This window comes from Orcinus orca, chromosome 15 (genome assembly GCF_937001465.1).
Source record: "Orcinus orca chromosome 15, mOrcOrc1.1, whole genome shotgun sequence".
Taxonomy (NCBI): Eukaryota; Metazoa; Chordata; class Mammalia; order Artiodactyla; family Delphinidae; genus Orcinus; species Orcinus orca.
Window position 1 is genome coordinate 29,513,731 of NC_064573.1, and position 16,233 is coordinate 29,529,963.

A 16,233-nucleotide genomic window follows, 5' to 3' on the forward strand; every position below is an offset into this window, starting at 1 on the left:
CAGAAAAACACACAGCAGAAAAAGGAGCAATATAAAAATGCCCCAGACCTCACAAATGAAGAGGAAATAGGCAGTCTACCTGAAAGAGAATTCAGAATAATGATAGTAAGGATGATCCAAAATCTTGGAAATAAAATGGACAAAATGCAAGAAACAGTTAACAAGGACCTAGAAGAAATAAAGATGAAACAAGCAATGATTAACAACACAATAAATGAAATTAAAAGTACTCTAAATGGGATCAATAGCAGAATAACTGAGGCAGAAGAACGGATAAGAGACCTGGAAGATAAAATTGTGGAAATAACTACTGCAGAGCAGAATAAAGAAAAAAGAATGAAAAGAACTGAGGACAGTCTCAGAGACCTCTGGGACAACATTAAACGCCCCAACATTCGAATTATAGGGGTTCCAGAAGAAGAAGAGAAAAAAAAGGGACTGAGAAAATATTTGAAGAGATTATAGTTGAAAACTTCCCTAATATGGGAAAGGAAATAGTTAATCAAGTCCAGGAAGCACAGAAAGTCCCATACAGGATAAATCCAAGGAGAAATACACCAAGACACATATTAATCAAACTGTCAAAAATTAAATACAAAGAAAGCATATTAAAAGCAGCAAGGGAAAAACAACAAATAACACACAAGAGAATCCCCATAAGGTTAACAGCTGATCTCTCAGCAGAAACCCTACAAGCCAGAAGGGAGTGGCAGGGCATACAGAAAGTGATGAAGGAGAAAAACCTGCAACCAAGACTACTCTACCCAGCAAGGATCTCATTCAGATTTGATGGAGAAATTAAAACCTTTACAGACAAGCAAAACCTGAGAGAGCTCAGCACCACCAAACCAGCTTTACAACAAATGCTAAAGGAACTTCTCTAGACAAGAAACACAAGCGAAGGAAAAGACCTATAATAATGACCCAAAACAATTTAGAAAATGGGAATAGGAACATACATATCGATAATTACCTTAAATGTAAATGGACTAAATGCTCCCACCAAAAAAAACAGACTGGCTGAATGGATACAAAAACAAGACCTTTATATATGCTGTCTACAAGAGACCCACTTCAGACCTAGAGACACATACAGACTGAAAGTAAGGGGATGGAAAAAGATATTCCATGCAAATGGAAACCAAAAGAAAGCTGGAGTAGCAATTCTCATATCAGACAAAATAGACTTTAAAATAAGGACTATTAGAAGAGACAAAGAAGGACACTACATAATGATCAAGGGATTCATCCAAGAAGAAGATATAACAATTGTAAATATTTATGCACCCAACATAGGAGCACCTCAATACATAAGGCAAATACTAACAGCCATAAAAGGGGAAATCGACAGTAACACATTCATAGTAGGGGACTTTAAAACACCACATTCACCCATGGACAGATCATCCAAAATGAAAATAAATAAGGAAACACAACCTTTAAATGATACATTAAACAAGATGGACTTAATTGATATTTATAGGACACTCCATCCAAAAATAACAGAATACACATTTTTCTCAAGTGCTCATGGAACATTCTCCAGGATAGATCATATCTTGGGTCACAAATCAAGCCTTGGTAAATTTAAGAAAATTGAAATTGTATCAAGTATCTTTTCCAACCACAATGCCATGAGACTAGATATCAATTAAAGGAAAAGATCTGTAAAAACTACAAACACATGGAGGCTAAACAATACACTACTTAATAATGAAGTGATCACTGAAGAAATCAAAGAGGAAATCAAAAAATACCTAGAACCAAATTACAATGGAGACACAATGACCCAAAACCTATGGGATGCAGAAAAAGCAGTTCTAAGGGGGAAGTTTATAGCAATACAAGCCCACCTTAAGAAGCAGGAAACATCTCAAATAAACAACCTAACATTGCACCTCAAGCAATTGGAGAAAGAAGAACAAAAATACCCCAAAGCTAGCAGAAGGAAAGAAATCATAAAAATCAGATCAGAAATAAATGAAAAAGAAATGAAGGAAACAATAGCAAAGATCAATAAAACTAAAAGCTGGTTCTTTGAGAAGAAAAACAAAATTGATAAACAAGTAGCCAGACGCATCAAGAAAAAAAGGGCAAAGACTCAAATCAATAGAATTAGTAATGAAAGAGGAGAAGTAACAAATGATACTGCAGAAATACAAAAGATCATGAGAGATTACTACAAGCAACTCTATGCCAATAAAATGGACAACCTGGAATAATTGGACAAATTCTTAGAAAGGCACAACCTGCCATGACCGAATCAGGAAGAAATAGAAAATATGAACAGACCAATCACAAGCACTGAAATTGAAACTGTGATTAAAAATCTTCCAACAAAAAAAAGCCCAGGACCAGATGGCTTCACAGGTGAATTCTATCAAACATTTAGAGAAGAGCTAACACCTATCCTTCTCAAACTCTTCCAAAATATAGCAGAGGGAGGAACACTCCCAAATTCATTCTACAAGGCCACCATCACCTTGACACCAAAACCAGACATGGATGTCACAAAGAAAGAAAACTACAGGCCAATATCACTGATGAACATAGATGCAAAAATCTTTAACAAAATACTAGCAAACAGAATCCAACAGCACATGAAAAGGATCATACACCATGATCAAGTGGGGTTTATTCCAGGAATGCAAGGATTCTTCAATATACACAAATCTATCAATGTGATAAACCATATTAACAAATTGAAGGAGAAAAACCATATGATCATCTCAATAGATGCAGAGAAAGCTTTTGACAAAATTCAACACCGATTTATGATAAAAACCCTGCAGAAAGGAGGCATAGAGGGAAATTTCCTCAACATAATAAAGCCCATATATGACAAGCCCAGAGCCAACATCATCCTCAATGGTGAAAAACTGAAAGCATTTCCACTAAGATCAGGAACAAGACAAGGTTGCCCACTCTCACCATTCTTATTCAACATAGTTTTGGAAGTTTTAGCCACAGCAATCAGAGAAGAAAAGGAAATAAAAGGAATCCAAATCAGAAAAGAAGAAGTAAAGCTGTCACTGTTTGCAGATGACATGATACTATACATAGAGAATCCTAAAGATGCTACCAGAAAACTACTAGACCTAAACAATGAATTTGGTAAAATAGCAGGATACAAAATTAATGCACAGAAATCTCGGTATTCCTATATACTAATGATGAAAAATCTGAAAGTGAAATCAAGAAAACACTCCCATTTACCATTGCAAAAAAAGAATAAAATATCTAGGAATAAACCTACCTAAGGAGACAAAAGACCTGTATGCAGAAAATTATAAGACACTGATGAAAGAAATTAAAGATGATACAAACAGATGGAGAGATATACTGTGTTCTTGGATTGGAAGAATCAACATCGTGAAAATGACTCTACTACCCAAAGCAATCTATAGATTCAATGCAATCCCTATCAAACTACCACTGCCATTTTTCACAGAACTAGAACAAAAAATTTCAAAACTTGTATGGAAACACAAAAGACCCCGAATAGCCAAAGCAATCTTGCGAACGAAAAACGGAGCTGGAGGAATCAGTCTCCCTGACTTCAGACTATACTACAAAGCTACAGTAATCAAGACAGTATGGTACTGGCACAAAAACAGAAAGATAGGTCAATGGAACAGGATAGAAAGCCCCGAGGTAAACCCACGCACATATGGACACCTTATCTTTGATAAAGGTGGTTGGAATGTACAGTGGAGAAAGGACAGCCTCTTCAATAAGTGGTGCTGGGGAAAATGGACAGATACATGTAAAAGTGTGAGATTAGATCACTCCCTAACACCATACATAAAAATAAGCTCAAAATGGATTAAAGACCTAAATGTAAGGCCAGAAACTATCTAATTCTTAGAGGAAAACATAGGCAGAACACTCTATGACATAAATCAAAGCAAGATCCTTTCTGACCCACCTCCTAGAGTAATGGAAATAAAAACAAAAATAAACAAATGGGACCTAATGAAACTTCAAAGCTTTTGCACAGCAAAGGAAACCATAAACAAGATCAAAAGACAACCCTCAAAATGAGAGAAAATATTTGCAAATGAAGCAACTGACAAAAGATTAATCTCCAAAATTTACAAGTAGCTCATGCAGCTCAATAACAAAAAAACAAACAATCCAATCCAAAAATGGGCAGAAGACCTAAATAGACATTTCTCCAAAGAAGATATACAGACTGCCAACAAACACATGAAAGAATGCTCAACATCATTAATCATTAGAGAAATGCAAATCAAAACTACAATGAGATATCATCTCACACCAGTCGGAATGGCCATGATCAAAAAATCTGGAAACAATAAATGCTGGAGAGGGTGTGGAGAAAATGGAACTGTTGGTGGGAATGTGAACTGCTTCAGCCACTATGGAGAACAGTATGGAGGTTCCTTAAAAACTACAAACAGAACTACCATATGACCCAGGAATCCCACTACTGGGCATATACCCTGAGAAAACCAAAATTCAAAGAGTCATGTACAAAAATGTTCATTGCAGCTCTATTTACAATAGCCTGGAGATGGAAACAACCTAAGTGCCCATCATCGGATGAATGGATAAAGAAGATGTGGCACATATATACAATGGAATATTACTCAGCCATAAAAAGAAACGAAATTGAGCTATTTGTAATGAGGTGGATAGACCTAGAGTCTGTCATACAGAGTGAAGTAAGTCAGAAAGAAAAAGACAAATACCATATGCCAACACATATATATGGAATTTAAGAAGAAAAAAAATGTCATGAGGAACCTAGGGGTAAGACAGGAATAAAGACACAGACCTACTGGAGAACGGACTTGAGGATATGGGGAGGGGGAAGGGTGAGCTGTGACAGGGTGAGAGAGAATCACGGACATGTACACACTAACAAACGTAAGGTAGATAGCTAGTGGGAAGCAGCCACATGGCACAGGGATATCGGCTCGGTGCTTTTTGACCACCTGGAGGGGTGGGATAGGGAGGGTGGGAGGGAGGGAGACACAAGACGGAAGAGATATGGGAACATATGTATATGTATAACTGATTCACTTTGTTATAAAGCAGAAACTAACACACCATTGTAAAGAAATTATACCCCAATAAAGATGTTAAAAAAATAAAAATAAAGAAGTTGTTTTTCATGTATGTATATATCCATAATGTAATATTACTCAGCCATAAAAAAAATGAAATCTTGCTGTTTGTGACAACATGGATGGATCTAGAGAGTATCATGCTAAATGAAATAAGTCAGAGAATGACAAAAACTGTATGACCTCGCTTATACGTGGACTCAAAAAAACAAAACAAACAAAACAAATCAAAAAACAGTCTCATAGATACAGAGAACAAATGGGTTCTTACCAGAGGGGCGGGCGTGGAAAGTTGGGTGAAATAGATGAAGATGATTAAGAAGTACAAACTTCCAGTTATAAAATAAGTAAGCCATGGGGATGTAACACACTGCCTAAAAATGTGGTCAATAATATTATGATAACTTGGTATATTATACAAAGACAGATGATTACTAGCTTTATCATTGTGATCATTTTGTAAAGTATGTAAATCACTATGTGGTAATCTAAAACTAACATAATAATGTATATTGATTATATTTCAATAAAACAAGAAGACTCTTTCATAAAATGATTGAGGAAATTTTCCATCAGAAATCCTGAATTAAAAAAAAAAAAGAAATGGATCCCACTTCTGTTCCTACAAGTCCATTCTCATCTCTCCTACTGCTTCTCTCACCTTTAAAATGGATCACAAATACCTTGCTCTGATGAACAGAGAGAAGGGAACAAGGCTCATTTGTCTCCAGGTGTCCCAGGCCAGCCAGTGGTGCCTGGTAATAAAAGCCTCTTGGTTGAACAAAAAGAAAAAAAAAGAAATATTAAAGAAACTTCCTCAGATGAAGAGTAAGGCAATTCCAGATAAAAATATGCAAATGTAAGGAAAAATAAAGGATAAGAGAAAGATTAATGAGTAAATTAAAGTGAATATCAATTCAAACATGAAAATACAAACAATATAATTTTAAAATAGGCAAAGTTCTTGAATAGATATTTTTCCAAAGAAGATATGCAAATAGCCAACAAGCATATGGAAAGATGCTGAACATTATTGTCATTAGGGAAATGCAAATCAAAACTAGAGTGAGGACCTATTTCACACTCTCTAAAATGGCTATAATTTAAAAAAAATGGAAAATGCACATCTTTGTTGGCAAAGACGTACAGAAATTGGAACCATTGTACCTTACTTGTGAGATTGTAAAATGATTCAGTCAGTATGGAAAAAATTTGCAGCTTCTCAAAAGGTTAAAAAGAGAATTGTCATATCACCCAGCAAGTCCAGTTCTAGATATATTCCCAAAAGAATTGAGGAAGATACTAAAACAAATACATTACAAAAATGTCCATAGCGGCAACAAACAGCCAAAAGGTGAAAACAACCCAAATGTCCATCAACAGATGAATAAATAAATAAAATGTGGTAGATCTATACAATGGAATATTATTCAGCCATAAAAATGAATGAAGTACTGACACATGATAAAATGTGGATGAACCTTGAAAACATTATGCTAAGTGGAGAAGCCAGATATAATGCCCCACAAATTATATTATTTCTCATATAAAATATTCAAAATATGTAAATTCATAGAGGCAGAATTTCCTAGTAGTGTTTGCCACAGGAAGGAGGAGGGCAGAAGGAGAAGTGATTGTTCAATGGGTACAGGGTTTCTTTGGGGTGATGAAAATATTTGGGAACTAGAATGCAGTAACTGTTACTGAGTTGATTACTTTAAAGAGGATTATTTTATGTCATGTGACTTTCACCTAAATAAAAAATTTAAATTACATGACCATTAACAGTACAAAACTACAATTTGTTAGGGGTGTTAAAACATAAATGAATACATAGCACTGTTCATTATACAAACTAATGCATGGAATGCAAAATAAATAAAATATACAGATGGCTAACAGACAAGGAAAAAATGCTCGACATCGCTAATCATCAGAGAGATACAAAACAAAACCACAATGAGATATCACCTCATACCTGTCAAATGGCTATCATCAAAATGTCTACAAATAACAAATGTTGGCAAAGATGTGGAGAAAAAGGAACACTAGTGCACTATTGATGGTATTGTAAATTGGTGCAGCCACTATGGAAAACAGTAGGGAGGTTCCTCAAAAAACTAAAAATAGAACGACCATGTGATCCAGCAATTCCACTGCCGGTTATATATTCAAAGAAAGTGAAAATACTAGTTTGAAAACATATATGTACCACAAAGTTCATAGTATCATTATTTACAAATTTACAATAGGCAAGATATGGAAGCAATCTAAGTGTCTATCAACAGATGAATGGGTAAAGAAGATGTGGTATATTTATGCAGTGAAATATTACTCAGCCATAAAAAGAATAAAATTCTACCATTTGCAGCAATGTGGATGCACCTAGAGAGTATTTTGCTCAGTGAAATAACTCAGAGAAAGACAAATCTTTTATGGCCTCACTTATATGTGGAATCTAAAAAATAAAACAAACAGATGTGTATTACAAAACAGAAACAGACTCACAGATACAGAGAACAAAATACTGATTACCCATGGGAAGAGGGAAGGACGGAGGCATGAGATAGGGGTATGGGATTAAGGGTCACAATTTACTATGTATAGAATAAATAAGCAACAAGAATATATTGTACAGCACAGCAAAATACAGCCATTGCTTTATAATACTTTAAATGGAGTATAATCTATAAAAATATTGAATCACTATGTTGTCCACCTGAAACTATTATCATATTGTAAACCAACTATAATTCAGTAAAAAAAGTAAAAAATAAAATGCATGGCAACAATAACAAGATTATTTGGAGGAGGCAAAATAGAGAAGAATTTCTAAATATCTAGAAGCATCAAGGAAGTGGCAAAAATAATAATTTTTAATTGACTGAAATGAATCAAAGATTTATCTCCAGGATAACTTCTGTAAATAGTTCTAAAATGTATAATTAAAAGATCAATAGAGAAAAGGGAGATGCAAATTTGGTTAATTTGTAAAAAGACAAGAGAGAAGGAAATAAGTAGTAAATGTGAAAAGTTGTGTCAAATTAAGATAGCAGATATAAACTCAATTATATCTTTGGTAACATTAGATGTACCTAACTATATTCTACTAAAAGAGATAGATTGTCAGATTGACCTTTTACAAAATTCAGTGGTTGAGAGAAGCAGTCCTCCATGAGCCCAGCTCTCCTACATATCTTTGGTGCAAGCCCTAACCATCCTCTGACTCTGAGTCCTCTTAATAGCCACATAGACAATGAAATATGTTGAGATGACCACAACATGATTATCATGCAACTGGTTAATCCTTGGAGAAACAAAACTGGCTTATTCGTTGTTTGCTACAAATGATGCTGAGCATTTGACCTTGGTTTCCTCAGCTACAGCACAACTCACTGGGTATAGCCATCATCTAGGCTGGTTGCATTACACAATGGGACTTGGTCTCAGTGGAACTGGAGTGACCATGTATAAGCTTTTGCTGTAAAGTACTATTTAGAAAGATTGACGGATACTTAAATAAGTGGATAAACATTACTTACAATTTAGAATATGTGAATTCATTTATAGATTCAATGAATAACAACTAAAACCAGAACTTTTAAAAAATTAACACAAATTAACAAATTGTATGTGAAAAGGAAAAGGAAAAAGAAGAGCTCCGTATTGAAGATGAAAAAAATGAGAGGAAAAAATGATTTATTATATTACATGATAGGATTTCCTATACAGCCAATTTAAAACAGTTTAATATTTGTACAAAAATAGGCAATTATGCCTCTAAATAGAATAGAGAGTCCAAGAACAGAACCATATATATGTGGAAACTGAATTTAAGACAAAGCTAACTGTTGATCAATGACTTAAAGGATGATCAGTTGGAGGGTGATCATATATTTTATTTTCCATATTATGACAATTTTCAGTGAAAGAACATTATTTGATAATTCCACCAAAGTAATGAGGAGTTAGGACAAATGATTATCCTATTAATTAGACACCTGAGTTAAAAACAAATGCTTGATTACTTTTCTCATACAATTAACAAAAAGCCAATCCAAGAGTATTGAAAATTGATACATGACAGGCAAAACATTAAATTTTCTATAAGATAATATCTTCATTATTTTGGGGTGTGAGCTGTTTCTTAAACAGGACAAAGGAAACAATCCACTACTAAGTATTGGCAAATTTGAATATATTAAAATTAATTTTTTTCTCTAAAAGATACTATTAAGAGAGTGCCAAATAACTTATAAAAAGGAATTATTTGCAACACAGAGAACAGGCATAGAGCCTATACCTGAAAGATATAAAATATCCATACAAGTTAGGAAGAAAAATTACAAATAAAAAAATGTTAAGATAGGCAAGACACTAATAAGGAACGTTAAAAGGGGGTAACCAAATGAGAATTTACAAATGGACAGTTAACGTATGAAATAGGTTCACCTATATTAATAATAAGAAAATGCAGTTAAAACCATGAGGTCATGACATTCTTGAAAATAGAAAATTCAAAAAGACTCACACTTTTTTTTCTTTTCTTTTTTAATTGTTTTTGTCTGTTTGATTTGTTTCTTTGCTTCATTCTTTTTCTTTTTAACGTCTTTATTGGAGTATAATTGCTTTACAAGGGTCTGTTAGTTTCTGCTTTATAACAAAGTGGATCAGTTATACATATACATATGTTCCCATATCTCTTGTGTCTCCCTCCCTCCCACCCTCCCTATCCCACCCCTCTAGGTGGTCACAAACCACCTAGCTGATCTTCCTGTGCTATGCAGCTACTTCCCAATAGCTATCTATTTTACGTTTGGTATTGTATATATGCCCATGCCATTCTCTCTTTGTCACAGCTTACCCTTCCCCCTCCCCATATCCTCAAGTCCATACTCTAGTAGGTCTCTGTCTTTATTCCTGTCTTACCCCTAGGTTCTTCATGATCTTTTCTGTTTTTTCTTTTTTCTTAGTTTCCATATATATGTGTTAGCATATGGTATTTGTTTTTCTCTTTCTGAGTTACTTCACTCTGTATGACAGACTCTAGGTCCATCCACCTCACTACAAATAACTCAATTTCGTTTGTTTTTATGACTAAGTAATATTCCATTGTATATATTTGTGCCACATCTTCTTTATCCATTCATCTTCTGATGGACACTTAGATTGCTTCCATGTCCTGGCTATTGTAAATAGAACTGCAATGAACATTTTGGTACATGACTCTTTTTGAATTATGGTTCTCTCAGGGTATATGCCCAGGAGTGGGATTGCTGGGTCGTATGATAATTCTATTTGTAGATTTTAAGGAAAATCCATACTGTTCTCCACAGTGGCTGTATCAATTTACATTCCCACCAACAGTGCAAGAGTGTTCCCTTTTCTCCACACCCTCTCCAGCATTTATTATTTTTAGATTTTTTGATGATGGCCATTCTGACTAGTGTGAGATGATCTCAATGTAGTTTTGATTTGCATTTCTCTAGTGGTTAACGATGTTGAGCATTCTTTCATGTGTTTGTTGGCAATCTGTATATCTTCCTTGGAGTAATGTCTATTTAGGTCTTCTGCCCATTTTTGGATTGGGTTGTTTGCTTTTTTGTTATTGAGCTGCATGTAAATTTTGGAGATTAATCCTTTCTCAGTTGCTTCATTTGCAAATATTTTCTGCCATTTTGAGGGCTGTCTTTTGGTCTTGTTTATGGTTTCCTTTGCTGTGCAAAAGCTTTTAAATTTCATTTGGTCCCATTTGTTTATTTTTGTTTTTATTTTCATTTCTCTAGGAGGTGAGTCAAAAAGGATCTTGCTGTGATTTATGTCATAGAGTGTTCTGCCTATGTTTTCCTCTAAGAGTTTGATAGTGTCTGACCTTAACATTTAGGTCTTTAATCCATGCTGAGTTTATTTTTGTGTATGGTGTTAGGGAGTGTTATAATTTCATACTTTTGCATGTACCTGTCCAGTTTTCCCAGCACCACTTATTAAAGAGGCTGTCTTTTCTCCACTGTATATTCTTGCCTCCTTTATCAAAGATAAGGTGACCATATGTGGGTGGGTTTATCTCTGGGCTTTCCATCCTGTTCCATTAATCTATATTTCTGTTTTTATGCCAGTACCATACTGTCTTGATTACTGTATCTTTGTAGTATAGTCTGAAGCCAGGGAGCCTGAATCCTCCAGCTCCATTTTTTTTTTTTTTTTTTTTTTTTGCGGTACGCGGGCCTCTCACTGCTGTGGCCTCTCCTGCTGCGGAGCACAGACTCTGGATGCGCAGGCCCAGCGGCCATGGCTCATGGGCCCAGCCGCTCCGTGGCATGTGGGATCCTCCCGGACCGGGGCAGGAACCCGTGTCCCCTGCATCGGCAGGTGGACTCCCAACCACTGTACCACCAGGGAAGCCCCTCCGGCTCTATATTTTGTGCTCAAGATTGCTTTGGCTATTCCAGATCTTTTGTGTTTCCATACAAATTGTGAAATTTTTTGTTCTAGTTCTGTGAAAAATGCCAGTGGTACTTTGATAGGGATTGCATTGGATCTGCAGAATGCCTTGGGTAGTAGAGTCATTTTCACAATGTTGATTCTTACAATCCAAGAACATGGTATATCTCTCCATCTATTTGTATCATCTTTAATTTCTTTCACCAGTATCTTATAACTTTCTGCATACAGGTCTTTTGTCTCCTTAGGCAGGTTTATTCCTAGATATTTTATTCTTTTTGATGCAATGATAAATGGGAGGGTTTTCTGTATTTCATTTTCAGATTTTTCATCACTAGTGTATAAGAATGCCAGAGATTTCTGTGCATTAATTTTGTATCCTGCAACTTTACCAAATTCATTGATTAGCTCTAGTAGTTTTCTGGTAGCATCTTTAGGATTCTCTATGTATAGTGTGTCATCTACAAACAGTGACAGCATTACTTCTTTTCTGATTTGGATTCCTTTTATTTCTTTTTCTTCTCTGATTGCTGTGGCTAAAAGTTCCAGAACAGTGTTGAGTAATAGTGGTGAGAGTGGACAACCATGTCGTGCTCCTGATCTTAGTGGAAATGCTTTCAGTTTTCCACCATTGAGGATGATGTTGGCTGTGGGTTTGTCATATATGGCCTTTATTTTTTTGAGGAAAGTTCCCTCTATGCCTACTTTCTGCAGAGTTTTTATCATAAATGGGTGTTGAAAGATTTCTCTGCATCTATTGAGATGATCATTCGGTTTTTCTCCTTCAATTTGTTAATATGTTTTATCACATTGATTGATTTGTGTATATTGAAGAATCCTTTCATTCCTGGATTAAACTCCTTTTGATCATGGTGCATGACGCTTTTAATGTCTGTTGGATTCTGTTTGCTAGTATTTTGTTGATGATTTTTGCATCTATGTTCAACAGTGATATTGGACTGTAGTTTTCATTCTTTGTGACATCTTTGTCTGGTTTTGCTATTTGGGTGATGGCTGCCTCGTAGAATGAGCTTAGGAGTGTTCCTCCCTCTGCTATATTTTGGAAGAGTTTGAGAAGGAGAGGTTTTAGCTCTTCTCTAAATGCTTGATAGAATTCACCTGTGAAGTCATCTGGTCATGGGCTTTTTTTTGTTGGAAGATTTTTAATCACAGTTTCAATTTCAGTGCTTGTGGTTGTCTGTTCAAATTTTCTATTTCTTCTGATTCAGTCTTGGCAGGTTGTGCATTTCTAACTATTTGTCCATTTCTTCCAGGTTGTCCATTTTATGGGCATAGAGTTGCTTTTAGTAATATCTCACGATCCTTTGTATTATTGCAGTGTCAGTTGTTACTTCTCTCTTTTCATTTCTAATTCTATTGATTTGAGTCTTCTCCCTTTTTTTCTTGATGAGTCTGGCTAATGGTTTATCAATTTTGTTTACCTTCTCAAAGAACTGGATTTTAGTTTTATTGATCTTTGCTATTGTTTCCTTCATTTCTTTTTCATTTATTTCTGATCTGATCTTTATGATTTCTTTCTTTTTGCTAAATTGTGGGGGGTTGTTCTTCTTTCACTAATTGCAAGGTTAGGTTGTTTATTTGAGTTGTTTCCTGTTTCTTAAGGTAGGATTATTTTGCTATAAACTTCCCTCTTAGAAGTGCTTTTGCTGTATCCCATAGGTTTTGGGTTGTCGTATCTCCATTGCCATTTGTTTCTAAGTATTTTTTGATTTGCTCTTTGATTTCTTCAGTGATCAATTCGTTATTAACCAGTGTATTTTTTAGCCTCCCTGTGTTTGTATTTTTTACAGATCTTTTCCTGTAATTGATATCTAGTCTCATAGTGTTGTGGTTAGAAAAGATACTTGATACGATTTCAATTTTCTTAAATTTATGGCTTGATTTGTGACCCAAGATATGATCTATCATGTGGAATGTTCCATGAGCAGTTGAGAAAAATGTGTATTCTGTTGTTTTTGGATGGAATGTCCTATAAATATCAATTCAGACCATGTTGTTGAATGTATCACGTAAAGCTTGTGTTTCCTTCGTTATTTTCATTTTGGATGATCTGTCCATTCTTGAAAGTGGGGTGTTCAAGTCCCCTACTATGATTGAGTTACTGTTGATTTCCCCTTTTATGGCTGTCAGTACTTGCCTTATGTATTGAGGTGCTCTTATGTTGGGTCTATAAATATTTAAAATTTTTATATATTCTTCTTGGATGGATCCCTTGATCATTATGTAATGTCCTACTTTGTCTCTTGTAGTAGTCTTTATTTTAATGTCTATTTTGTCTGATATGAGTATTGCTTAAACCAGATTTCTTCTGATTTCCATTTGCATGGAATACCTTTTTCCATCTCCTCACTTTCAGAGTGTATGTGTCCCTAGGTCTGAAGTAGGTCTCTTGTAGACAGCATATATATGGGTCTTGTTTTTGTATCCATTCAGTCAGTCTTTGTCTTTTGGTAGGAGCATTTAATCCATTTACATTTAAGGTAATAATCGATATGTATGTTCCTATTCCCATTTTCTTAATTGCTTTGGGTTTGATATTGTAGGTCCTTTCCTTCTCTTGTGTTTCTTGCCTAGAGAAGTTCCTTTAGCATTTGTTGTAAAGCTGGTTTGGTGGTGCTGAGCTCTCTCAGGTTTTGCTTGTCTGTAAAGTTTTTAATTTCTCCATCAAATCAAATCAAATCATCAAATTTTAATTTCTCTCATCAAATGAGATCCTTGCTTGGTAGAGTAATCTTGCTTGTAGGTTTTTCTCCTTCATCAGTTTCAGTATGTCCTGCCACTCCCTTCTGGCTTGTAGGGTTTCTGCTGAGAGATCAGCTGTTAACCTTATGGGGATTCTCTTTTGTGTCATTTGTTGTTTTGCCCTTGTTGCTTTTAATATGTTTTTTTTGTATTTAATTTTTGATAGTTTGATTAATATGTGTCTTGGCATGTTTCTCCTTGGATTTATCTGGTATGGGACTCTCTGTGCTTCCTGAACTTGATTAACTATTTCCTTTCCCATATTAGGGAAGTTTTCAACTATAATCTCTTCAACTATTTTCTCAGTCCGTTTCTTTTTCTCTTCTTCTTCTGGGATGTGTATAATTCAAATGTTGGCACATTTGATGTTGTCTCAGAGGTCTCTGAGACTGTCCTCAGTTCTTTTCATTCTTTTTTCTTTATTCTGCTCTGCAGTAGTTATTTCCACTATTTTATCTTCCAGGTCACTTATCCATTCTTCTGCCTCAGTTATTCTGCTATTGATCCCTTCTAGAGTATTTTTAATTTCATTTATTGTGTTGTTCATCATTGCTTGTTTTCTCTTTAGTTCTTCTAGGTCCTTGTTAAATGTTTCTTGCATTTTGTCCATTCTATTTCCAAAATTTTGGAGCATCTTTACTATCATTATTCTGAATTCCTTTTCAGGTAGACTGCTTATTTCATCTTCGTTAGGTCTGGTGGGTTTTTACCTTGCTCCTTCATCTGCTGTGTGTCTTTCTGTCTTTTCATTTCGCTCATCTTACTGTGTTTGTGGTCTCCTTTCTGCAGGTGGCAAGTTTGTAGGTCCCATTGTTTTTGGTGTCTGTTCCCAGTGTCTGGGCTTGGTTTAGTGGCTTGTGTAGGTTTCCTGGTGGAGAGGAGTAGTGCCTGTGTTCTGGTGGATGAGTCTGGATCTTGTCTTTCTGGTGAGCAGGTCCACATCTGGAGGTGTGTTTTGGGGTGTCTGTGGCCTTATTATGATTTTAGGCAGCCTCTCTTCTAATGGTTTGGGCTGTGTTCCTCTCCTGCTAGTTGTTTGGCATAGGGTGTTCAACACTGTTTCTTGCTTGTCATTGAGTGAAGCTGGGTGTTGGTGTTGAGATGGAGATCTCTGTGAGATTTTTGCCGTTTGATATTATGTGGAGCTGGGAGTTCTCTTGTTGACCAGTGTCCTGAATTTGGCTCTCCTATCTCAGTGGAACAGCCCTGATGCCTGGCTGGAGCACCAAGAGACTGTCCTCCACCTGGCTCAGAATAAAAGGGAGAAAAAAAAAGAAAGAAAGAATGGGGATAAAATAAAATAAATAAGATAAAATGAAATAAATTTATTAAAATAAAAATAATTATTAAGAAATAAATTTTAAAAAGTAAAAAAAAAAAAAAAACAAGATGGACAGAACCCTAGGAGAAATGGTGGAAGCAAATCAATACAGACAAATTCTCACACAGAAGCATATACACACACACACTCACAAAAAGAGGAAAAAATAATCTATCCTGCTCCCAAATTCCACCTCCTGCTTCATTCTTCAGTTGTCACTCTGCTTTGGTTTGTTTTTTGGTTTTGTGGTTTTGTCAGTTTTTTTTTTTTTATTGTTTGATTTAGTTCTTGGGTTCTTTTGTTTATCTGGTTGTTCTCACACTTTTTGATTTATTTGCTTCTGTTGTTTCTTTTGTGTGTGTGTGTGTTTCCTTGTTTCTGTTTCTGTTTGTTTGATTTTACTTTTTAACCATTTGTCTGGGGTTTTGTTAGTCTTTTTTTTTTTTAATCCCCTTTAAACCTAGAATGAGTGACTTGTGGTGTATTGGTCCCTCGACCAGAAGCTGGGCCTGAGGCTCTTGGGTGAGAGCACCGAGTCCATGATGCTAGACCACTAGAGATTTCCTGGCCCCATGGGAGATTAATCACCAAGAGCTCTCACAGAGACCTCTATCT